The sequence below is a fragment of the Triturus cristatus genome, chromosome 6, assembly GCF_964204655.1.
Source record: "Triturus cristatus chromosome 6, aTriCri1.1, whole genome shotgun sequence".
NCBI classification, from domain to species: Eukaryota; Metazoa; Chordata; class Amphibia; order Caudata; family Salamandridae; genus Triturus; species Triturus cristatus.
The window spans coordinates 300,624,149-300,650,010 of record NC_140589.1 but is presented as its reverse complement, the minus strand read 5'-3'; positions in this window follow the sequence as shown (position 1 = coordinate 300,650,010).

The following is a 25,862-nucleotide window of genomic DNA, read 5'->3' as shown; positions in this document are numbered from 1 at the left end:
CAACACTAGCGTCAAAGCGATACAAATTTTGACGTTAGCGAGACAAAAGTGACGAAAGGCCCATTAGCGGCAAATAAACTCACGTTAGTCAGCTCAACGTGACTTTTTTTGCCTCTAGAGGCAAAAACAGCCTATAAGTCCACTTCCATTGAAAAATAGGAAATAAAAACAATGGAATGCAGAATGGAGCAAGCAGGGTCAAGTGCAGCACAGATCAACAAACCCCCCTCCCCCAACCCCCCAACAGCCAGAATGACCAGCCAGAGTCACTGGTGAAGAGGAAATGCAGATTCAGGGCTCCATTTATGTAAAGAGGTGCATCGCTGGGGAAAACCAGTGATACATCCCTTTACATAGCGCTGTCCTTGCAACACCATGGTAGCCGAAGCCTGGAAGCGTGGACAGTCCCTGGGGCACTGGGCCTGCGTCTGAGATCCGGAGAGGGAGGCAGAGGTGCTGTGGAATTGTGGCAGCCTGAGGGTGGAGGCAGACCGCGTCGGGACCAAGCCCTTGGGCCGTGGAGGTAGACATTGAGGCATCAGCAATCGCCCTTACCTAGTAGTGAAGTCTGACAGGTGACATGGAGACACGTTGCTGACCTGTGTGAGAAGACGGCCTGGTGCTCCTTGAAGCTGGGATTAGTAAAGACGCTCCTGTGCACCAATGTAGGAAGGTCTGCATCGCATAACACACATCACAACTACACTATGGTGAATGCAGGACATTGCCAATGGTTGGCCGCGCCTCTCTGCACCACGGACCAGAGGATGTGGCGCTGCCCGGGCGCTGTGGAAGGTGAGGCCTTGGTGGTGGGAGTGCTCTAACTGCATGCCTAAGGGGGCCCTGTTGCTTCACCTGCATCGGGAGGTTCCCCAGCGGACTTGGCAGCGACTGCTGTACCCAGGCTTGTGAAATCCCACCTGGCTGAGGCTCCTACTGGCTTGGTCACAGATTTGGAGAGAGCGCAGCTGATTGAACACCGGTGTCGATGTCCAGTTGAGGAGCAGGTGGGACGGGGAGCAGAGGATGCCGAGGTGTTGTGTCGGGCCCAAGTCTAGCACCTGTGGGTGGCGCACACTGTGCCCTGAGCAATCCCTGCACTGCGGAGGATGCACAATGCTGAGGACTCCACTAACTGGCTCAAATTGCTGAGATCGGCAATTGTTGGCAGCGTGTGCCAGGGGCACGCGGGCCAGTTTGGGCCCAGGCTCTTGGGTATGCAGCTTGATCCGCTGTTACTCACTAGGGAAATGGGGAACACCGAATCTGATTGCCATTGTTAGATCGGAAGAGGCAACCAGGATGCTGCCTTTCCTCGCCCCCTAGTAGTGAGCTTTTGTGTGTACGGGAGACTATCCCTTAGTGGACTTGCTCTTCCCACAGCACCACGCCGTCTGGTTGCTGCTGCTGCTGGCCCCATCTGCTGCTGCTGGTTCCTCTGACTCGGTCAGGTGTTTGAGGCCCTCCTCCCCCCACAGGCTCCTGCCTGCACCACATCGTTGGTGGTCCAGTGGTAGAGCGTCACTGCTCTGCTGCTTGACTGTCCTCCTGTCCCTCTTTTCTTCTGTTCCTGTCCCTCTTTCTGCTCTTCTCCATGGCTTTGTTCTTCTTTTTTCTTTGCTTTGCGTGGCTTCATCTTTCATGTGCTTTAGTACAGTTCCTTTTCCCCTGTTCTCTCCCTCGTTGACACTGCAATCCCACGCAGCCCTGCCCCCTCCAGTGTCCTTTCCCGCCTTTACCGGCTCCCAGCTGTCCAGCCCCCCGCAGTACTACTTAATAGTGGCCACTGTGCGGCCAAGCATAACGGGTGTGCCACTAGTGTGCCGAATGCACGCCAAAGGCAAGACCATCTGCGCCGTCCGCTCATGGACCACATCTAGTGCCAGGGGCCCTGCCTCCCGGACACTACACCATTTTGACACCAACACCTTCCTCGCCCTCAACCCTGTACGCCACGCCTCCTGCCATCTACCATCACAAAGAATACCCTTGCACCCTTCGCCTGACAAAACTGGAAACACACCTTCTGCCACATCAACACACCTGTGCCTCTCGCTGCCCAGGTGTCCAACAGCGCACCAGACTGGCTAAACTGCATCCTCCTCAACGTGTGGTCCCACCACAAACATGCCACAGAAATCTGGAACCTCCCTGATGTCAAATCTTCAGACATCGCCCTCTTCACGTAAACCTAGACCAACCTCTGCTCCAGACCGGCCATCGCCAACACCATCCCCGATGGCCACAACATCACCCGCAAGGACCACACCGACCACCCAGGAGGAAGCATTGCCATCATCTAGAAAAGCACACTTCGACTGACCATGCACTCTAATGACCCAATAGCGACCATGGAACACCTCCAGATCTGGACCAAGACCAACATCACCCTCAGCAGGCACCCTCATCTATAGTACCCTCGGGCCATGATACCTCATTAACCAATGCTATTGTAGACCTCATCGCATCCCTGGATCTCGCATTCACCAACTACATCCAATTTGGAGACCTCAAGTTCCGCCTGGACACCCTCCTGGAGAACATCACAACATCGGACTCAAGCAGCTAGTCACCGCACCAAACCACATAACCAGACACACGCTCGACCCCATCTTCTCTGCCAGCAGGAACATTCAACTACAGCCACACCACCAAACTCTCCTGGACCGTCTATCATTGTATACATCACACCTTCACCATGCCCACCATACACCACCACCATCACTGCACCCTCCCCGTCGCAGCTGGATCAAGGCCACAGATTAACTTCTCGTCAACTCCCTTAACACCCCTGCTCCACCAACGCTTACAGACACCAGCGCCACAGCACACAACCGCCACCGATGGATTTCTAACTGTGCCAACACCCTGGCAACCCACAAGAAAATCCAGGAAAACAACACTCCAAGAAGGCCAACTGGTTCAATCCCTCCCTCCACTAGTCCAGATGCACCTGCAGATGTCTTGAGAAGAGATGGAGCCACAACATCAATGGACTCCGCAACACAGTCACCCTTGTACCTTATTCATGAGCCCCTTCTGACAGTTTAAGCCTGCCAGTGCGTCACTTCTTAATAAGGCAATAATAAAAAGCGACCATAACGTCAAAAAAGACCTTGCAAATATGCCTCTATGTGTGCTGCTTAATGCAGCACACATAGAAGTTGCAAAACAGCATTTGTTTTAAATGATTGTTTATGTGCAGGAAGGGGGACATTCCTGAACATAAACAATCATAGGCAATTTGCTATTTCTATGTGTGCTGCACAGAGTAGCACACATGGAAACTGCAAAAATTAGGAGAAATAAAGCAGTTCTCCTCGTTTCGCCTTTATAAGACCAGGGTGCATATTTATAAGCCACTATCCCCACTGGAACGTCACTTTTTACGATGTTCCTGTGGCTATTGAGGCTTCGCCTTATGTACAAGACAGTGTTAAGCCACTTAAGTTGGCTTAAAGCTGGCTTGTAAATTAGGCCCCCTTTCACACTATGCTTAGCGTGAAAGGGGAGGGCAATGGGTGTTGCTGTGGGCGTTCCACCGCAACATCCATTGATTCTGGCAAGGGCGGCGTAAAGAGGAGGCAGCACCATAATTAAGACCAGTGAAACCTGGTCTTACCCTGGCACAACGAGGGGAAATATTACATTCCTCCTTGTTTTTGCTGTTTTTACGTTGTGAAGCACACATGAAAACAGCAAAAGGTCAATGATTGTTTGTGTACAAGAAGGTCCCCCTTCCTGCACATAAACAATCTTCCCCTGCATGCAGACACCCTTGCACTATGGTTCATTAGTTGGCGCTAGGCTGCTAAGTGTAGCACCAGTGCAGTGGGAAACGCAGGGCTGGACCATATTCTTGTAAATATGGTGCAGCCCTGTGTTTCTGAAGTGCAGAGTGAGGCGTTAAGCCAGGAAGGCTAACGCCTCACTTCGCTACTTCCCTTGTAAATATGCTCCCAGGTTTTCCCTGGGCTTAATTTTGGGCACTGCCTCCTATTTACGCTTCCCTTGTAAATAGGGAGCAGCGTCAAAATCAATGGGTTTTGCGGTGAAACTCCCACTGCAACACCCATTCACGCTGAATACAGCATGAAAAGGTGCCTTATTTACAAGGCAGCGTTAAGCCACGTTAAGTGGCTTAACACTGCCTTGTAAATAAGGGGAGGCCCCTATCGCCATCACAACGTCACTCAAAGTGACGTTGTGGTGGCACTAGGGACTTGTAAGTATGCCCTCAAAGAGTTTGATCACTAACGCTGGTTGGATGTGGCGCTAGCAAAGACCATTTGTTTTTTAATCTTCAAAAAAGAGATGCACATACTTGCTTACAAACAAGGGGGCTTATTTATAAGCCCGTTGCACCGCCGGTGCATGACTTTTAACATTGGAAAAAGTGACCCACTGGCGGCGCAAGGGGCTTGTAAATAATCCCCTAGGTCTTTGAGTTAGTCTGCTTCATCGATTAGTCTGTTGTAGTGTTATTCATATTTTTCTTTCCTCCAAAAAAAGCAAACATCATGGGGGAAGGGCCAGAACATTTCACCCAATGGTTCCCATCAGTTGAAGTTACAGCATACTGCCAAAGCACCATTTACTTTTCTAATTTGAACTTTTTTTGGAGGGGGGGGGGGGGGCGAGTGTTTTGCAGTTTTCCAGAAACTGCTTACGAGGCCCTCTCTGCTGCTTGCAGTGCGTTCCATACCACACAGCAAGCGTTAACCATCGTGAATGGACTGTAAAAACACTGAAAGATGGCTGCCCATGGGTGAGCATGCAGAGGCCTTGAAAGCAATGCTTGAATAGGTCCAAAACCATTCAAAATAGTTACCTATGAGTGTGCATCTTTCAATAATTTTTGTAAAACTTTATAACAAAAACCATTCCAAGCTTGCCACCTGTGCCTGTTCATTTGTTTGCACAAATGGGCAACTATCATGGAATGACATTTTTACAAAAATAATTTCGAAAGACAACAAGCCCTGGCAAAGTCAAATGTTCTGCAGTCAATTCCAGAACTATACTTGTTTGTTTTTCCAACTATAGGACTTCCACGATTCTTGCAACATAATCATTTAATGGTTATGGGCTGAACAGGTCTTTGAAAAGTTTAGAACAAAAATGGTTTGAGTTAATAATATTGTTCAGTTCATCAGTTAATGTAGTTGCCTCTACTTTGATGTAGTTGAAATAGAGTTGGTGCCATTGAACTTCAGAAAATAGTCAGTGTGACCCATGTACAATGTTTAGTCAAGGCTTCATGAACAAAGGGCAGTTACAGTAGAATGCTGCTCTCAGGTACACCAACAATACATTGTTGTACAAAACAGTATCAGGGGTCGTGGTATTTTCCAACACTCACTGGTTCTAGAAAGACTGAGATTGGGAGAAGAAGGCTGTATATTGTATCACTGTGGATATGGGAGATCTATGGTTGCCATTTTCACCATAGAAAATAATTAATGGAAAAGCTAGACTGTTTATTCAAGGATGCAGAGATGAGATCAGTTTTCATGGAGCTTAATAATGGGTACGTTTTCTTTTGCAATTCAGACATGAGCCCCAGAAGCAGTCAGTCACAGTGAAAGAATAGCATCCAGTGACATTGGGGGTTTCCTTACAGATAGGACTGTGATTATGGAGGCACAATTGGAGAAGCTCTGTACACCAGCGTAGGTTTCTCAACAAGGATTACAAGTATTTCTGTTTGGATGGCTTATAAGTGATTTAAAGCTAGGAAGTTGGGTACACCCCCTATTATGCCACCATCCAGTGGAAGGGGGGCATATGCCTCTCTCTGGTTAGCTGAATCCCCTCATCTGCAAGATGGAGGGGACTGAGATTTGTGCTTCACCTCGCCTCCCCTACCTGAGGGGAGGGGTTGGCAAAGATGGGCACACTTCCCTTCCTCACTTGGTTTTCCCGCCGATTCTCCCACCCAAAGTGGGGTTCAGAACCAGTGGGAGCCAGTTGTTGGAAGCAGCAAAGGGCTGGGGTAGCTCACAAAGACGGCAAGCCTTTGAAGCTTCCCCTCCATGGACCCTGTCCTTCCTGGGGGAGGAGGCTTAGCACCTCATCCCAGGATGTGCATTGTTTCAGACCCCCGAGAGCAGCAGGACCCAGGGGTCCAGAATCCTGTCTGGTGGTGGCAGCTGGCGAGCAGCCACTCAGCCAGGACACTAGAGTTAGGTCGTTTTTCAGGGGGCATCTCTAAGATGCCCTCTGAGTGCATGTTTCATTAAATCCCACACTGGCATCAGCATGGGTTTAATGTGCTGAGAAGTTTGATACCAAACTTCCCAGTTATCAGTAAAGCCATTATGTTGATGTGAAGTTTGTAATGACAAACTCCCAGCACCACATAATCTTAATGGCATTACAGCACTTACGATGTCTACAAATTGTCCTCGTAACTGTAGGGGTACAGGGCTCATGCACCTGTACCCTCACCACTGGTACAGTGCACCCAGCTAGAGGGGTGGCTGACCTATGGCAGGGCAGTGGGTTGTAGGCATGGCACCTAGGGATGTGTGCCTTGTCGATTCTTCACTTTGTTCTGCACCAAAACACGCAGCCTGCAATGGCAGTATGTGTGTGTAAAGGTACAGGGCCTCTAGGGGTGGCACAATAAGTGCTGCAGCCCTTAGTTGCCTTCCCTGGCCATAGTGCCCTTGGTACCTGTGGTACCATTTACAAGGGACTGACATGTGGCCAAAGAGTGCCAATTGGGTTTTATCTCATTGCAGTTTAGGGAAAGAACATAGGCCCTGGGTACCTGATTGGCAGGAACCCAGGGCACACTCAAAGTACATCAACAGTTGGCAAATAGTGGAGGCGACCATGCAAAAAGAGGGCACTTTCTCACATTATAGCCATTGAAACATTAATCCCACTTTCTTTTTTGTACATCACTCTGTTACTTAGTAGGTAGGTATATTCTCTATAAATCTGCATACACTGGGTTGAAAACATGCCTGACAACAGCGGATTTCTGAAGAATGCACAGATCTGAAGTGTCATTGTTGTGACTTTGTTCTGCTGTGTTAAACAGATCAAGGGGAATGGTTACGGTAGTGTTCCTTATGGATTTCACAAGTTTAATTGTCTACTTGGTTCAGTACTGGAGCAAGGTATAGAGGAGAGGTAGTTGCTTACAAGATGTGTAGTTTAATTAAAAGAGAAAACTTTGACTCAAATGCTGATGACTTTTTGAGGAGGAAAATGTATTTATTATATTTCTTTGAACTGTATGCCTAATCTAAGGTATGCTACAAAGCAATTCTGTGGATTATAACACAGTCGATGCCAGACATACAATTGTGCGGTGAAAACAATTGTGGGAGAGCACAGAAGCAAAAGAGGATGGTTTTTAAAAAAACGAGGGCAATTGCTAGATAACACCAATCTGTCACAAGGATTGTGTAATGTGTAAATCACTGTAAATATATTTGCATATGTATTAAAGTTTTTTTTCCATATGCATCTCCTTTGATGTGCAAGATTATCTGGTGAAGCTTGGGAATACATGTCAAAAAATAATTAATCCACCTTGGAAAATATGCTTCTGCTCCATAGTGCTACACTGAACTTCCATGCCATCATTGATACCTTACATAAGAATAGTTTCTGACAGTTTTGAGTAACTATATTTACTAATCATAACCCAGAGGACGAACAGTGTGTTACTTGGGACCCCAAAAATAAAGAGATCGTCTCAAAAAATGTTACCTGGAATTGCCTTACTCCTTCACATTCACAGAATATATTGATTAAACTACCACTAAAGTCCGATCACCTGTCATTATTTGACAGCCCGAATCTGCAAAGTTTTGGCAGCATCCAACATTTCCTGAGATTGTAGTATAAAGGCTGTCCTTAGATCAATTGACAAGAATTGGGCTTCGGCATTTTAGATGAAAAAACATGAAATTTAAAGCAACCAAATATTTATCCTCAGCATGCACTTTCAATAGGATGTAAATAGTTGATGCTGAAAATTTATTTATTTTTAATATCTGAAAAGGTAGTGGAGTCGACCAAACACTTGTGTGACAATAAGATGTTTAATTCTCCCTTCTAAAATATTATATTATTTTCATGACAAGATTACAGATTAAATTTGAATTTTAAATGATCCAAATCCAAGTGAGACCCCTTATTCCAGGTTTGATGTAACTTAATTATTCCAGCATGGATCGAAGGTGACCAAAAGATAATGCATCCGGTAATCTCAAAGGACTGACGTCTCCAGATTGTAGATTCTTAATGAAGGTGTACTTTAATTTGCCAATGCTTGTAGTTATTAACATGTTACTTCTTTTATAGGAAATGATGGCATGGTGATGCAGAGTCAGGGGTCTAGAAGGTCATGGATGGTGGATTGGAGGTTCTGGGAATAGTTAGAAGAGGAGTTTAGTTTGTGTTCAATTCAGAGCTGTGGTAAGGTCGATTATACTACTGTTGGTCCAGTTTGCAGTTATAGGGACTGGTTGGATGGAACAGGGGCCAAATGTGATTCCCACACGATGAGGGCCCTAGGCACAAAATACAAAATTACAAGAAAAACCACATAGGAAAACTCACAAGAGAAAGTTCACAGAGGAAACTCCACTCAGGCCATGATTCAACGTTCAAACCATTAAGGTTCATTTAAAATTTAGAAATCATTACAGCAGCCAAATGGTTGATCAATTCCATTTAAAATACTCAATATGCAAACAAATGTGACTTAGCATAGGGAACCTGAGCCCTTTTCTAATATTAGCCAGAACCAAATATGGTCTAGCACAAGGCAAATAATGAGCAAACTGACACAGGGACTTCTCAGTTTTCAAGGCAAAAGAGAATCATGAAAATCTCTAAATACAAAGTCAATGAACAGGCTCACATGAAGTCTGCTCTCTTAGTAAAATGGAAAGCTAGCTAGGAAACATTCCAAAAACATGTTACATAGTTTTCAGCAGTAGAAAATCAAACCATTTGGTGGTGTGAAGTGGCATTATGGGCTGTCCTAATAAAGATAACTTTTTATAAACCAATCATCATTTAGTAGCTAAATTATGTAAAATAGTCAAGTCAAGTAGTACTTTTAACCTTAATACAAGTGGAAGTGACATTGAGTTACTAAAGAAATAGCTGCTTGAAAATATGAATACAGCACAGTTCAATTATTAACCAGCTTGAACATTGAAACGTGTGTGTGTTTTTTCGGCTGGCAATTAGGCTTCTCTGGACCATGTGAATGTTCCAGCAGGAGATAAACAGTACAATAAAACAGAGCACAATGTTGTCTATATTATGAAGGAAGGAAAAACACGGAATGAATTAAGACAATTTCAAAAGCCACATTTTGTTAACCTTGCAACCACTCTACGGCCCTGTAAGCTCGTTTTCGGCCAACTTAGACTAACTTAAACGCAAATCTTTTTATTAATTCTAAATTGATTCTCACTGCTATTTTTAATTTTTTAGGAGTGTCTTCTCTTGTGTTGGCCAGGACACAAGGTTCCACACTTCCTAAATTGTTTCAGTTCTTTTGAAAGTTTGTTTAGATATCCTTAGAGTAGATCAACAATATTTTCTTTACCATTCTCTAATGATAGTTATGAACATAACAATTTATGCTTCAGAACAGAAGGTTTTCAACTACTGTTCTACATATATTATATGTGCTTAGGCAAAATGTAATCTTAAAGCAAAGACAGCATTTTTAAATACAATGTTCCTTTTGTCCTGCCACTCTAAACAGTAAGGGCCAGTATTTAATGTCATGCTTCTAGCAAAATATGAATGTTTATTAAACAGTTTATTTTGTTTCTAAGCCTGCACCTTGTCTTGGTGACTAATAGAAAGCATAAAAAGGAGCATTCTCTCCTCATTCATGCCACAGTTTCAAACTATTACTATAAACACACAGCTTTTGGTTTGTCCAATAGTCAGTTTCTTTAATTAATGGTGTTGAACAACAAAAGTATTTATGGGATGGGAAATAGTACAATAGGAGTATTCTTTAACATTATCTTAAGTGTCTTTGTTATATGGCCCCGAAACATCCAGCTCCCTTTTTCTAAAAGTGCCCCAGTCATTGTACAAACTCAGCTATCTTAGAGCCATGAAATAAAGTCTGATATTTCTTTTTCTGTTATTTTACTTCAAGATCATCATAAGGTCTTCTGAATTTTAATTCCTCAGAGTTGTAGAAGAATAAAAAACATGACATACCATATTGCAGCAATTCATTTCATCTTTACGGTTACTTATGAGTAAGTACTCACATACACTTATATTTAACAAATCCCAGTATTTTTACCGTTATTGGTGTTACACGAAAGAAAAAAGTAATCACCTTTACAGTGTAAAGAATATTACATGAGGCTGCTCTAAATTCAGGACATTAATATTAAATTCTGAGTATCTCACGTTATGTTTACCTAGCCTAGTAGAAGAGTCAAAGTCTATCTGTCAGGTGGTATTTAATTATTGAAGAACAGTAAACCCACAAGGTCAATGTGTTGAACACTCAATATATTAAAGAAACTGTGGTTGGTTTCATTCTGTCATATTCTTTTAGGAAGACATTTTAACATTTATCCTCAGCATGCACTTTCAATAGGATGTAAATAGTTGATGCTGAAAATTTATTTATTTTTAATATCTGAAAAGGTAGTGGAGTCGACCAAACACTTTTGTGACAATAAGATGTTTAATTCTCCCTTCTAAAATATTATATTATTTTCATGACAAGATTACAGATTAAATTTGAATTTTAAATGATCCAAATCCAAGTGAGACCCCTTATTCCAGGTTTGATGTAACTTAATTATTCCAGCATGGATCGAAGGTGACCAAAAGATAATGCATCCGGTAATCTCAAAGGACTGACGTCTCCAGATTGTAGATTCTTAATGAAGGTGTACTTTAATTTGCCAATGCTTGTAGTTATTAACATGTTACTTCTTTTATAGGAAATGATGGCATGGTGATGCAGAGTCAGGGGTCTAGAAGGTCATGGATGGTGGATTGGAGGTTCTGGGAATAGTTAGAAGAGGAGTTTAGTTTGTGTTCAATTCAGAGCTGTGGTAAGGTCGATTATACTACTGTTGGTCCAGTTTGCAGTTATAGGGACTGGTTGGATGGAACAGGGGCCAAATGTGATTCCCACACAATGAGGGCCCTAGGCATAAAATACAAAATTACAAGAAAAACCACATAGGAAAACCCACAAGAGAAAGTTCACAGAGGAAACTCCACTCAGCCACGATTCAACGTTCAAACCATTAAGGTTCATTTAAAATTTAGAAATCATTACAGCAGCCAAATGGTTGATCAATTCCATTTAAAATACTCAATATGCAAACAAATGTGACTTAGCATAGGGAACCTGAGCCCTTTTCTAATATTAGCCAGAACCAAATATGGTCTAGCACAAGGCAAATAATGAGCAAACTGACACAGGGACTTCTCAGTTTTCAAGGCAAAAGAGAATCATGAAAATCTCTAAATACAAAGTCAATGAACAGGCTCACATGAAGTCTGCTCTCTTAGTAAAATGGAAAGCTAGCTAGGAAACATTCCAAAAACATGTTACATAGTTTTCAGCAGTAGAAAATCAAACCATTTGGTGGTGTGAAGTGGCATTATGGGCTGTACTAATAAAGATAACTTTTTATAAACCAATCATCATTTAGTAGCTAAATTATGTAAAATAGTCAAGTCAAGTAGTACTTTTAACCTTAATACAAGTGGAAGTGACATTGAGTTACTAAAGAAATAGCTGCTTGAAAATATGAATACAGCACAGTTCAATTATTAACCAGCTTGAACATTGAAACGTGTGTGTGTTTTTTCGGCTGGCAATTAGGCTTCTCTGGACCATGTGAATGTTCCAGCAGGAGATAAACAGTACAATAAAACAGAGCACAATGTTGTCTATATTATGAAGGAAGGAAAAACACGGAATGAATTAAGACAATTTACAAAGCCACATTTTGTTAACCTTGCAACCACTCTACGGCCCTGTAAGCTCGTTTTCGGCCAACTTAGACTAACTTAAACGCAAATCTTTTTATTAATTCTAAATTCATTCTCACTGCTATATTTAATTTTTTAGGAGTGTCTTCTCTTGTGTTGGCCAGGACACAAGGTTCCACACTTCCTAAATTGTTTCAGTTCTTTTGAAAGTTTGTTTAGATATCCTTAGAGTAGATCAACAATATTTTCTTTACCATTCTCTAATGATAGTTATGAACATAACAATTTATGCTTCAGAACAGAAGGTTTTCAACTACTGTTCTACATATATTATATGTGCTTAGGCAAAATGTAATCTTAAAGCAAAGACAGCATTTTTAAATACAATGTTCCTTTTGTCCTGCCACTCTAAACAGTAAGGGCCAGTATTTAATGTCATGCTTCTAGCAAAATATGAATGTTTATTAAACAATTTATTTTGTTTCTAAGCCTGCACCTTGTCTTGGTGACTAATAGAAAGCATAAAAAGGAGCATTCTCTCCTCATTCATGCCACAGTTTCAAACTATTACTATAAACACACAGCTTTTGGTTTGTCCAATAGTCAGTTTCTTTAATTAATGGTGTTGAACAACAAAAGTATTTATGGGAATGGAAATAGTACAATAGGAGTATTCTTTAACATTATCTTAAGTGTCTTTGTTATATGGCCCCGAAACATCCAGCTCCCTTTTTCTAAAAGTGCCCCAGTCATTGTACAAACTCAGCTATCTTAGAGCCATGAAATAAAGTCTGATATTTCTTTTTCTGTTATTTTACTTCAAGATCATCATAAGGTCTTCTGAATTTTAATTCCTCAGAGTTGTAGAAGAATAAAAAACATGACATACCATATTGCAGCAATTCATTTCATCTTTACGGTTACTCATGAGTAAGTACTCACATACACTTATATTTAACAAATCCCAGTATTTTTACCGTTATTGGTGTTACACGAAAGGAAAAAGTAATCACCTTTACAGTGTAAAGAATATTACATGAGGCTGCTCTAAATTCAGGACATTAATATTAAATTCTGAGTATCTCACGTTATGTTTACCTAGCCTAGTAGAAGAGTCAAAGTCTATCTGTCAGGTGGTATTTAATTATTGAAGAACAGTAAACCCACAAGGTCAATGTGTTGAACACTCAATATATTAAAGAAACTGTGGTTGGTTTCATTTTGTCATATTCTTTTAGGAAGACATTTTGACCTGCTGGCTCATTAAGGGCCTGATTATAATCTTGGCGGACAGGGTTACTCTGTCACATATCCCGTTCGCCAAATTAGAATTCCATTATATCCTATGGAACTTGTAATATGGCAGACCGGCTATCCTCACATTTGTGATGGAGTATCCCATCCGCCAAGATCGTAATCAGAACCTTAGTCTCCTCCTTCACTCTGTCATCATTTATCCCTCCTACCTTACTGCACTCCTTTGTCACCATGAGCATGTTGCTACATCAGTGCCATTAAAAAGGATCCTGGCACCCCACCGGCAATTATATAATGCACAGATTGCCCCTTAACCTGGAGGTTCTAACCATTCAGGGCAAATTAATTTAAGAGCCAAATTGTAAACCATCATAGCATCCAGAAGACGCTACTTTAAACGAGTAGTATCATGAAACCTCAATTTCAGACAGCCAGTTCATGTCAACTCACAGGTGATAGCGCGTGGCACAGTGGAAAAACGGGTTTTGGCTAACTAAGGCAGTGTGTGTAATATTTACACCACGTGCTGAATATGTCTAAAAATCTCTACTTTATAAAACTCACTTTTGGCCCATATCAACATCAGGTCCTCCGACAGATCAGAGAGTTGAAAGGGATTTGGCAAAAGATTTAGATGAATATCCCCCTCATGAGGACCTAGAACAAAGGGAATATTTATACAAACCACACTATATACAACTTTATATAAGTCTCATTATTTATAATAATTAATAAGGACAGACTCAGTTTCTCTATTACTTTGCTTTTATCTATTATCTTTGATTGCACATGGAATGGTAAAAACAATGGTACAGTATCGAATTAGAATCAACACACAAAAGAACACAAGATCTGAGAGATAAGCTGGAATCTCTGGAAAAAAATGCCAGAAGGAACAAAATTCGAATTTTGAATGTTCCTGAGGGTCTTGAAGGGGGGACATAAGGTTTCATGTGATTAGTCTCCTGAAAGAATTCAACATGGAAATCGATCAGTGCAGTTTGGAGGATGATATTCAAAGAGCCCATAGGGCTCCATAAACAAGGCATCCAGGAAAGAAAAACTCAAGAAGGATCCTTGTGAACTTTAAATCCTATACTATAAAAGAAAAAATCCTTGCAAGCGCCCTTAAAGCAGGAGTTTTTAAAAAAGATGACTGGTCTTTCCGTGTAAGATCAGATATTTCTCGTACCGCTCAAGACAGACAGTGGGAACTGGGCACATTTATTCAAGAATTGAGGGAGATGGGAGCCACTGCAAATATAAAATTCCCTGCCTCGCTGAGGGTAATGTGAAACAATAAAATGTATAATTTTAGGGTCCCAGCTGAAGTTATTACATTTATGGACCAGATCAAAGCACAATAAATATAATCTCTAGTCTTTCACTATAGCACAGAGGGAGAGCTCACATGGGGCAAATAACATCCGTTTGCCTCTAGATAATAGGAAGGGATCCCCGGGGTGGGGGGGATTAGCAAGGGGGGAGTTCACAAGGAGATGTAAATAAAAAACTCTTGCACTGGGTAAAAAGTTTCAAAAAAATATGTCCTCTTTTGCAATTTTCAGACCAGAATCTTCTATTCAGTTAAACACACTTTCTAGTCTGACAGGAAGAATTAGGCCAATAGGCATTAATCTTCAAACTTTCGGTCTAATATATGGAAAAATCAGATAAGCCTAGGCTTTTAAAGATCCTATCCTGGAATGTTAATGGTCTTAGGGTTCCTGCAAGAAGGAGAACATTTTTAGAGTATCTGAGAATTAAAGATATTGATATCTTCTTCATTCATGAATCGCATTTAGCTAAAGAAGAATGGCCTGAGATCCTAAGGGGTCAGCAATGGATTGAACATTGTATTTATACCTCCCAGTCTTGTACGGTGAAAGGGGTGGTCCTTTTTAAAAAAAAAAACCTTCAAGCTATACTGGGGAATTGTGTTGTAGACCCATTAGGTAGATGGGTGATAGTTAAGGCTAAAATATACGATGTTTGGTTGGCTTTTGTGGGATATTATGGTCCTAACCTAGATGACCCTGCACCCTTACGTACATTATTTTTGCATTTAGTAACTATAGGTGTCCCTATCATAATGGGGGGAGATTTTAATGTGCAAGACTCTACTTCCAGAAGGGCAGCGATGTCAACCCCCAATATGAGGGGGGCCTTGAAACAATTGATAGCAGATGCAGGGCTGGTAGATATATGGAGGACAATGAGTGATAGGGATGAGGTAGAAGGAGGAAACTTTACCTTTCATAATAAAAAACATGGTCATCGTACAAGGATAGATTTATTTGGGGTAGATTCCAATATCAGCAAAAATATTAGGAACGTTTTGCATGTTCCTGAACATCTATCTGAACATTCAGCTGTATCCCTTGAGATCATGCTCAGAGACAAAGCTTTGCCGCGACGATGCACACTTAACCGTATGTGGCTCTTAGACCCTTTGGTTGTGGAGAACCTTAAATAGCTACAAAGGAGTTTTTTCTTTTCAATCTTGATTCAGCCCCCTTAAACATTGCTTGGGAGACATACAAGGCATTTCTTAGAGGCGTTCTTTCTAGTGTTAGCTCTGCACATAATATTCTTGAAGCCTTTATAAAAACCTTACAAGGTGAGGTGTCACAAGCTACTACTCTGGTAAGCAAAGACTGGGGGGCATATCATCAAGACGGCGCAATGAAATTACCGCCGCTTTTGCAGCCGTTTTCGGCTGAAAAGTGGCGATATAAGCATATCCTCCTCAACCTAATTCAGGTCCTTTTCAATGAGTGGGTACCAAATACCGCCACATCATACACCTTAATTTGGGGCCAGGACGGGGCCCAAATTGCGTATATAGTATTGATAGAAGACCAGACTGCAGTTGGTCTCCCTGATACATACAATGATATAAGTATGGCGTTTAGTATAATTTTATACACTTTATAGCAGAGTGACAAGACAATGGTCCTGAAGAATGCATTGAACCTTGTGTCATCTTGCAGAAACATGTTGACCTAGTCAGATAAGGGAATATCTATATACCTATCGTCACACTACTTTTTATCCACATCCATTGGGAAAGCTATTAAAGTCTCGTTTCCTTCTGAGATGTTTTTAAATCACTTTTGATTTGCACTCTGCCCCTCAGTCACTGTTTTCCATTGGAGTTAACAAAACACCTCGCGCTCCTCTCCATTGGGAGAGTTGTAGCCCACATAGTGCACCTTGCGGGCACTATGTGCAAGAGGGAACCCAATGATGAAGCATGTCACCCCAGTGGTGAGTGAGGGTTCTCGTCTTTAAAAGACATATGCCCAACTTAGAGTTATTGTACACGTTGTGCTTTTTTTGATTTATTAAGAATTTTCCATTAGGTACCTGTTGTGAATAGGATTATTAGGAGTGGTACATTGAATGGCAATAATTTCTCCCTTAGAGACCCTACTGTGAGATTAGATATACCAACTATCTCTGGAATTTTTATCGCCTCGGTTGATAACGCGCTTACCCGGGCGATAAATTCCAGAGATAGCCGGTGATAAATATGCAAGCGCAAAGCGCGCTTTGCGATATTTATTGCCGGATCTTGATAATATGCCCCCAAATTGTGCAAAAACTACAAGCAGCAAAATCCAAGCTGGCTGACTTTCTGGAGGCTATAATAAGGCGGAAATGGGAGGCCAGTAGGCTATCTCATTATGAATATTGGGCGGGTGTAGAAAATTATTATCTTGGAAGATTAAAGCTAATCAATCTAGGAATTTTATAAAAGATCTAATTTGTCAAAACTCAGGAAAAATAATCACGGAAGCTTGTGAAATTGAAAAGGCTTTTGTAAATTTTTTCCAGATTTATAATAGGAAGATACAACTCCGAGTAGGAAACACATTGATTTTTTTTTTTTCAAGATTTAACCCTCCCAAATCTTCAGAAGGTAGAAAGGGGAAAAATGAATAGCCCAATTTGCATGGTAGAGGTTGTTAAAGTTATAAACAGCTTAAAGAAGGGGAAAGCCGCAGGTCCAGATGCCCTTCCAAATGAGATATACATAATACTAAAAGAAGAGCTAGCGCCTATTCTGTTGCAACTTTGTAATTCCATCTTCGTGGAATTCTGCCACTATTACTATCCTTCTTAAACCTAACAAAAACCAGAGGGTTTGTGAGTCATATAGACCCATCTCATTGCTTAACAGTGATTATAAGATTTACCCCCAGATACTAACAAAACGATTAGACAAGATAGTGGGAACCCTGATCCACTCCGATCAGAAAGGATTTATAAAAGGGAGGCAGCTGCATGAACTGACTCATGAGCTAATCGGTGCAATTGATTTGGCTAAGGAGTTTAACAGTCCTCTGATGGTCATGAACCTAGACTCGGCGAAGGCTTTCAATAGGGTTAGTTGGCCTTTTCTTTATGAGGTGATTGAAAGATTTAATCAGAGAGAAACTTTTTCAGCATCTGTTAAAGCTTTGTATAAGAATCCATCAGCTAGAGTGCTAATTTATGGTAATCTGTCTAGAGCTCTACATATAGACAGGGGGACAAGGCAGGGATGCCCCCTATCGCCACTTCTTTACAACTTATATATAGAGCCCTTGGCAATAAAATTAAGATCATGCAAGAATATCTCCTCTTTTGTGTGTAACGGTTGGGAGTAAAAGATCGGACTGTATGCGGACGATTTGATGATTTTTACATGGCACCTAGCCTCGTCTCTCTCAGCAATTTGGGAAACGTTTGAGGTTTTTGGGAAAGTTTTGGGTTACGCTATAAATCAGCAAAAAACTGAGATAATGCAGTGGAACACGCACTTCCCAACTGACCTAATCAAACACAACATGAGATATTTAGGCATTCAAATTGTGCAAAATCTAGAAACCATCGCTAAAGCGAATTTTGATATTTTAGCATTAAGTGTACAGAAACAATTACAGGCCTGGAGTGCTCTTCCTTTATCGTTCTTAGGCAGATCTAATTTGATAAAGATGTCCATTCTTCCTAAATTTACCTTTTTATTTAATTCCATACCATTAGAATTCATAAAAGATTAGATCAAGAAGGTCCAGGGAGACTTCACTAGTTTTATTTGGAGAAATAAAAAGCCTAGAATCGCATGGAGAAAACTTTGAGCGAAAAAGGCATCAGGCGGTATAGCCAGCCTGGATTTTTTTCAGTATTATCGGGCTTTTCATTTAAAATATTTTAGACAAATGTTGAGAGATACCTCTGAAATGTCACCACTTTTTTTTTTTTTTTTTTTCTTTTTTTTTGAAACCGTTTATTACAAAGTTCAAAGAATATACAAAGATGGGCCTACAACCTTCAGGCCGGCCGCTAGCAAACAAGAGGAGCATATGATATACACAGTAGAACGCATGCTGCAGCAAAGGGAAACGTACAGGAGTTAGCAGCGTTGATGGCCACACCATCCGGACCCCACATAACGGTTTCTTTTAAACATAAATAGCAACAAAAAAATCAAACCACAAGGCAACCCACAATCGAAAACAGCAGCATGTGCTCCCCTAGAAGGGGGACCCTACCGATCCATAGGAGTATCAAGGGGGGGAGAAGGTCAGGACAGGGACTGGGTGGACTCCGTGCCCGGTACCGGAGAGCTAAACCGGCTAAGGGGACGGGGCAGGCGATGGATCAGGCAATAACGGCGGGGTACAGATTCCCCCGCGGTAGGCGTTCCAGGGGCCCCATACTTTCACCCATGTCCCAGGCTTACCTCTCGCTACATACACCACCTTTTCCCGAAACATGCACCAGTCCATATTTTCCTTACAGGCCGAAACAGTCGGGGACCTCTGGGAACCCCACAGTTGAGCAATATCGCGCTTGGCCACCATATATCCCAGAGTCACCCACCACGTCTGTGGCGCCGAGTAGTCGGTTGGTTCCCACACGTTCAACAAACATCTCCTCGCTTCAGGCAGCAGCGACACACGCGTGACCACCCGCAGGACCTCATGCACACCACGCCAGAATCGCTCCACCTCTGGGCATTCCCACAAAATATGAAGAAAGGTCCCCAAAGAACCACACCCACGCTTACACAACCCGTCCACAGCATAGCCCATACACAATAGCCTTGGCCCCGTTATGTAGACCCTATGGAGTATCTTGAGCTGGACGAAGCGAAGGCGGGCCGGTATGGCCACCTCTTTCGGGGAGGCCACCGCAGAGACCCAGTCCTCGTCGTCCAGCTCCAATCCATCGGCAACCCAAGCCTCACGAAGATTAGTCAGCAATCCCGAGCGGTCATTAATCAGTTTTTTATAGATCAATGAGATCGTGCTCTCCGGTACATGTCCATCCAGCACTTTATCCTCCAGAGGGGAGTACTCCGGGATGGAGGCGACGTCCGGGAAGGCGGAGCATAGTGCATGACGGATCTGCATATACCGAAAGTACTCCCTGTCCTGCAACTGGAATTCCGTCTGCAGCATCTCGAACGTTTTGAATCCCCCCCTCGTCCAGAGATCCCCCACCCTGCTGATGCCTATCATGTCCCACTTCTCAAAGCCCTTCGAGGTCCACAGGGAGCCCAACTGCTCAGATGCGTATAGTGGTGACGCCCGGGTCAAACGATCCTTCCACCCCATCGCTACATTAGCCGCGTGCCACACTCGTACCATGACCCGCGTGGGGCCCGTCAGACGTGCGTCGATCGAGCCAGAGTAGAGCGCTCGATTATAGTCACCACCCGGCAGTAGCATCTTGTCCATTTCAAAGGCCGGGTTTAGGGCGGGCCCGTATAGGCCGTGATTAATCGCAGCCAGCTGGGAGGCCCAATAATACCGTTTAATATCCGGGAGGGCAATCCCCCCGTCATACCACGGGAGCGTCAGCTTCGCCAGGGCGATACGCGGTCTCCCGTCCCAGAACAGGCGGCGTTGCAAACTCTCCACCTCGCGGAAGTAGCGCGCCGGGACGAGGTCCATTGTATTCTGCAGAGCGTACAGGAAACGCGGCAGCGACATCATCTTAAACAATGCCGCCCGGCCGAGCGGCGAGAGCGGCAAACGCCACCAACGCACGACATCCTCCTTCAGACGCTGGAGGGGGGGAAGCAAGTTCCGATCATACCGGGCCTCCGCGTCCAGGGTAATGAAGACACCCAGGTACCTAAATCCCTGCGGGGCGATCTGGATAGGACAGCCCCGCGGGAGGATAGGAGCCTCCCCAGAGAGAACATACACGCACGATTTAGCCCAGTTGATGACAAGGCCGGAGTTACGACCAAATGAATGCAATACATCAACCAGTACTATCAGTGATTTACGTGGGGAAGCCAGGTACAGTAGAATATCGTCAGCGTATAGAGATACGCGGTCCTCATACTCGGGGGTCCAGCGGAGACCACGAATAGAAGGTTCCCACCGCAGCCACTCCGCCAGGGGCTCCAAGGCAAGCGCAAAGAGGAGCGGCGATAACGGGCAGCCCTGCCGCGTGCCCCTGCCCAACTCAAAAGGAGCCGACACTCTACCGTTCACAACCACCTGCGCCAGTGGGCCAGAGTACAGCAATTTAACCCAGCTAATAAACCCTGGGCCAAACCCAAATTTCGCGAGCGTCGCCCAAATATATGGCCATTCAAGTGTGTCAAACGCCATAGTGGCATCCAAAGACGCCAAGATGGCCGGCTCCCGTATGAACGGGACACGTGCGAGCACCCCATGCAAACGCCGCAGGTTAAGCGCTGTGTTGCGATGGGGAATAAAGCCGGACTGGTCCTGGTGGACCAAGTCACACACTACGCCGACCAGTCGATTGGCCAACACCTTGGCGAGAATTTTGGGCTCCGCATTCAATAACGAAATGGGTCGATAGGACGTGACCCGGTCCCGTGGCCTCCCCTCCTTGTGGATAACCACGATGGTAGCCAGACGCTGGTCTAGCGGGAGGGAACCCACCGAGTGGGCCGCAAGGAACATAGCACGGAGATGCGGCGCCAGCGTATCCGGTCGCAGTTTATACAACTCGATGGGAAGACCATTAGGACTCATGGCCTTGCCGGAAGCGACCGAGCGTATGGCGAGGGCAATTTCTTCGGAGGTTGGAGCGGCGTCCAACGACACTCTGTCCTCCTCCGAAAGGGAAGGCAGCGCGATATCTCTGAGCAGGGCATGGGAATCCTCTTCAGAGCGGGAAGACACCGGGGAATACACCCCATGGAAATAGTCCGCGAAGCAGGAGACAATTTCCTCCGGTTCAGTGACACACACACCATTCGTTTTCTCAATCAACGGGACAAATCGACTCGCTCTCTCCTTTTTGTCCAGCCACGCAATCAATTTACCAGCCTTATCACCCACATCATACAGTCTCCCCTGTTGCTCTCTACTGAGGCCCCTGGCCGCCTCCGTGACGAGGGCCTTATAGGCCGCTTGCTTGAGTTGGAGAACATGTAATTTGTCATCCGTCACCCCACATTCTAGATCACCCTCCAACTCGGCTATCTCAGCTTCAACACGGGTCACCTCCTCCCGCTCGCGCCTCCGGGAGTGGGAAATAAGGAACAGGGCCTCTCCTCGGAGTACTGTCTTAAACGCCTCCCACAGTGAGACCGCCGATGACACAGACCCCACATTCTCGTCAAAATAGCGCTTAAGGGATTTAATCAGCTCTGCGCGAATGGTGGGTTCACGCAGGTACCAGGGATTAATCGGGGCCACCCTACCCTCTCCCCTCGAAAGAATATCAAAGTGCAACAAGAGTGGAGAGTGGTCCGAAATACCCCATGCCAAATGGCGCACCTCCCCTATCCTCCCAACGTGTGCCGCCGGAACCAGGACATAATCTAGCCGTGAGAAACTACCATGAGCCCATGAATGGAAGGTGTACTGTAGCTGCGTGGGATGTTTTAAACGCCAACAATCCACCAGCCCCAGGGTATCCAAGAGGCCAGATAACCACGCTTGGGCCCGGGGGAGATCCCTAGGGGGGTGACGATCCACAGTTCCGGAAACTACAGCATTAAAATCCCCCCCCACCACTAGAATCCCCTCCGGAAGGCAAAGGAGGAGGCGCCCCAGGTCCGCAAAGGTGGTCGTCTGCAGCCCCGGCGGGACATATACTGACACAAAAACGACCACTCTGCCCTCCATTCTGCCCACCAAAACCGTGTAACGTCCCCTATCGTCATGGCGCACCTCATCAATCGCCAACGGGAGCGAGTTTTTAACCATAATGCCCACACCCCTTGAACCAGATGTGAAGCCCGAATGGGCCACGAGGCGGTAGCCCCGTCGATTCATAGCGCAAAAGGAATTGCCAATGAGGTGCGTCTCCTGCAGAAAAACTATATCGGGCGAAATTCGCTTCAAGAACTGCAGGACCACACCTCGCTTTATCCTGTCCCCCAGTCCATTAACATTCCAGGACAACAAACTCAGTCCCCTACCCCCCATCATAAACAGAAGTCATCACTCGTCCCCCAGAGAGCACTGTAGAGATAACACAATGATACGTTTGCCTTGTGGTGTAAACAAACAACAACCCACCCCAACCCACCCATTCCAACAAAACTCCCCCCTCCCTGCACCCCTGCATGAGCCCGGACAGCCCCCCCAACTTGCAGTGTGCCTGTCGCCCCTATAGAAGAAACTAGCTTGACCCCCTAGAGGAGGAAAGAGTACCCCTCCTAGACCCCACACAACCTCCATGGGAGGGGAATGTACAAAGACAGACGCTTGATCGAAAATAGCATTGTATTCGTCCAGAGTGAGGCCCAATATTGACCCCTCAGTCCCGATCCAGTGGGCCATCTCCTCCCGCCGCCCCCCCCCCCGCCATCCCGATCACGATCCCCAGACAGAGTGTCCAGCCAGTCCCCAGCCGCTTCGGGACGATCAAAAAAGTGCGTGCGACCATCCACCTCCACTCGCAGCTTGGCCGGGAAGAGCATGGCGTATTTTAAGTTCAGGTCCCGAAGTCGGCGTTTGACGCCCAGGAAGCTCAGTCTCTGCTTCTGGACCGCTTGGGTGAAATCAGGGTAAAAGTTCACCTCCATATTTTCCAGCTTAACCGGCCCTTGTAGTCTGGAGGCTTGCAGGATCGCGTCTCTGTCCCGAAAGTTAAAAATCCGGGCAATGAGAGGTCGCGGAGGGGCTCCGACCTTTGGCCTTCCCCCGGGAACTCTGTGGGCCCTCTCCACGGCAAAAAATTTACTCAGTCCCCGAGGCTGGAGATGGGTAGCGATCAGGTCCTCCACAAATAGATCCGCCGCCGCTTCCTCCCGTCCCTCAGGTACTCCGATGATGCGGATGTTGTTCCTCTGGGCCCGACTCTCGGAATCCTCAAGGCGTCGATCCATAAGTGCACTCGCCTGAGTAAGCCGGCGCACCTCCGTTTGCAGTGCCGCCACCTCAGTCGTAAGGCCCGATGCGGTTTGGGCCAAAGAATCCACTCGGTCGTTGGTCTTGGAAAGATCGGCCCTCACCAGGCCGACATCCACAAGGACCGCGTCGATCTTCTGTGCCAGGGTATCGAACCGCTGGCCCACCGAGGCCTTCATCTCGGAAATGGCGCCCATGACGTCGTGGAGAGTCAGATCCGTGGGCAAGTCTGGGGCATCAGAAGGGCCCTCGGGGGACTTGTGCGGTCCGCCGGGAGATCCCCTCTGGAGGGTATAGCGGTCCATGCTGTTGGCCTGATGGACGGTGCCACGCCGGGTCGACTTGGCCTTTGACCGATCTCCATCTTGTTTCGTGGCCATCGCCGCTGGTCCCACAATCGCACCAGCAACGCCGTAGAGGGCAGGCAATCAGGGCCACGAGCTCCGGGGGGGGCCACCCCAGATCGGCAGGGTGGGTCACAGCCGGCAGGCAGGCAGGGTCCCCCAGCGAGGCCACACCAACACAAAAAGCTCCGAGATCACACTTGCAGAGACGGTGCGAAAGCGAAAGCGAAAGTGCGGGGTACGCGACTCGCCAGGCCCGGCCCGCCGTTGTTGTTCACTTTGTCACTGGGTCACCCCCCAACGCAAATCCGGGGTCCGGCGAGGAGAAGGCCGCAAACTTCAATCGGTGCTCACTCCGGCACCCGAGGTCCGATTTGAGAACGGAAAACGGGTACCACCTCAACTCAGGTTCACCAACACAGTCCCCTCAACCGAGGCAGGATGAAATCAGGATAGACGTAGGAGGTTGCGGAGGTCCTCGGGAGCCTCGCATCTACGCGGCCATCTTGGTTGCGCGCTAGGCTCCTCAAGAGTCACCACTTTTTTTAAGGCCCTTACAGCTGGTCCCCCAGATTTCAACATTTTTTTTCTTTTTGAATTTGGTCATCCTTAGTTTTTCAAAAAAGTTAGGCTAAAGATCCCTTTGAGTGCATGCAAGGTTTGGTATCAGATAAGACGGTCTCTACAAATACCCTACTTCAGTCATAATGCCCCTATCTGGAATTCACCGGGTACGCCTGCCTGCCTTCGATACTCCTTAGCAATCCCTCTAAAGCAGTGTGGCATTCATAGATGGGGCCAACTCCTAGATGACACAGAGTTAATCTCTTGGCATCGCATGCAGAAATTGTCGGAAGGGACGGTATCAAGATTCAATATCAATTAGCGAGTTGGGCAAAAACACTGGGCAAAGAGGGAAAAGGGAGTTCATTTTGGGAGTCAAAGGTAGTTTCCCGTCCCCTTTTGCCAAAGGAGGTATCGGAGTGAAATTCCCTATTTCTGATTGGACAAGGCAAGGAGGTGAGTTCATCACACCATGCTAAATGTAATATTTTACTTTAGGTTCATTGTTCAATGTTACCGCCCCTTAATTTACTTTCCCAAAGCTTTATTCCCACCTGTATTTCACATTATGCACAATACATTGTATGCAAAAATTGGTAATTCTTGTTCCTCTGTCCGAGTCAATGGGTTAAGTTCTCATGTGATTCTTGCCAGCTTGACCTTGGCTGGGTTTCAATGGTGTCATCATGGTTCCAGGAAGGGTTTGAGTGCACTTGCGCACAGATCAGGTGGGGTAGGGATTTTAGTCACCCTCCGAGGCCCAAATATGAACTAATAATAAAATCAGAGAAAGACATGTTAGAATACGAAAATCCTAGCCATTGGTGCAAGCATACAGTCTGGCATTACTGGTCTGCCATCCAAATAGACCCATACACCATCTTCTGCCCTTCTCTGACAACTAGTAAAACTTGCAAGGTTTAGTTTAAGCGAAGCATGCACATTAACATGTAAGTTACAAGCGGCCATTTTAGAAGCTATTGCGCAGCTGTAAAATTTTCCCTCCAAGCATAGTAAACGTCATACTACGTAGATGCAGTAGACGCATGCACAGGGAAATTCCAGCGTTTTGTCTGCCATTTTGAGACACTCGGATTACTGGTTTGTAGTACACATAGGCAAGCATCCCCTAAATACGATATATTGTGTGAAATGCAATTATTAGTATTCACAAACAGATTGATTACGGTATTATACAAGCAAGTTTCTTATTTATGAAACCTTGCTCCATCAGAGGGGAATAGGGCACTAACAAAAGCACAAGGAGCCCTTGTATTTATGTAAATTCTTCGTGCACGTAGAGAGCTCTGCATAAAGTGGATTACGCCCAATCCCCCTCTAGAAATAGAGTGGGTCACGTCAATACAGAGAATAGGGACATTGG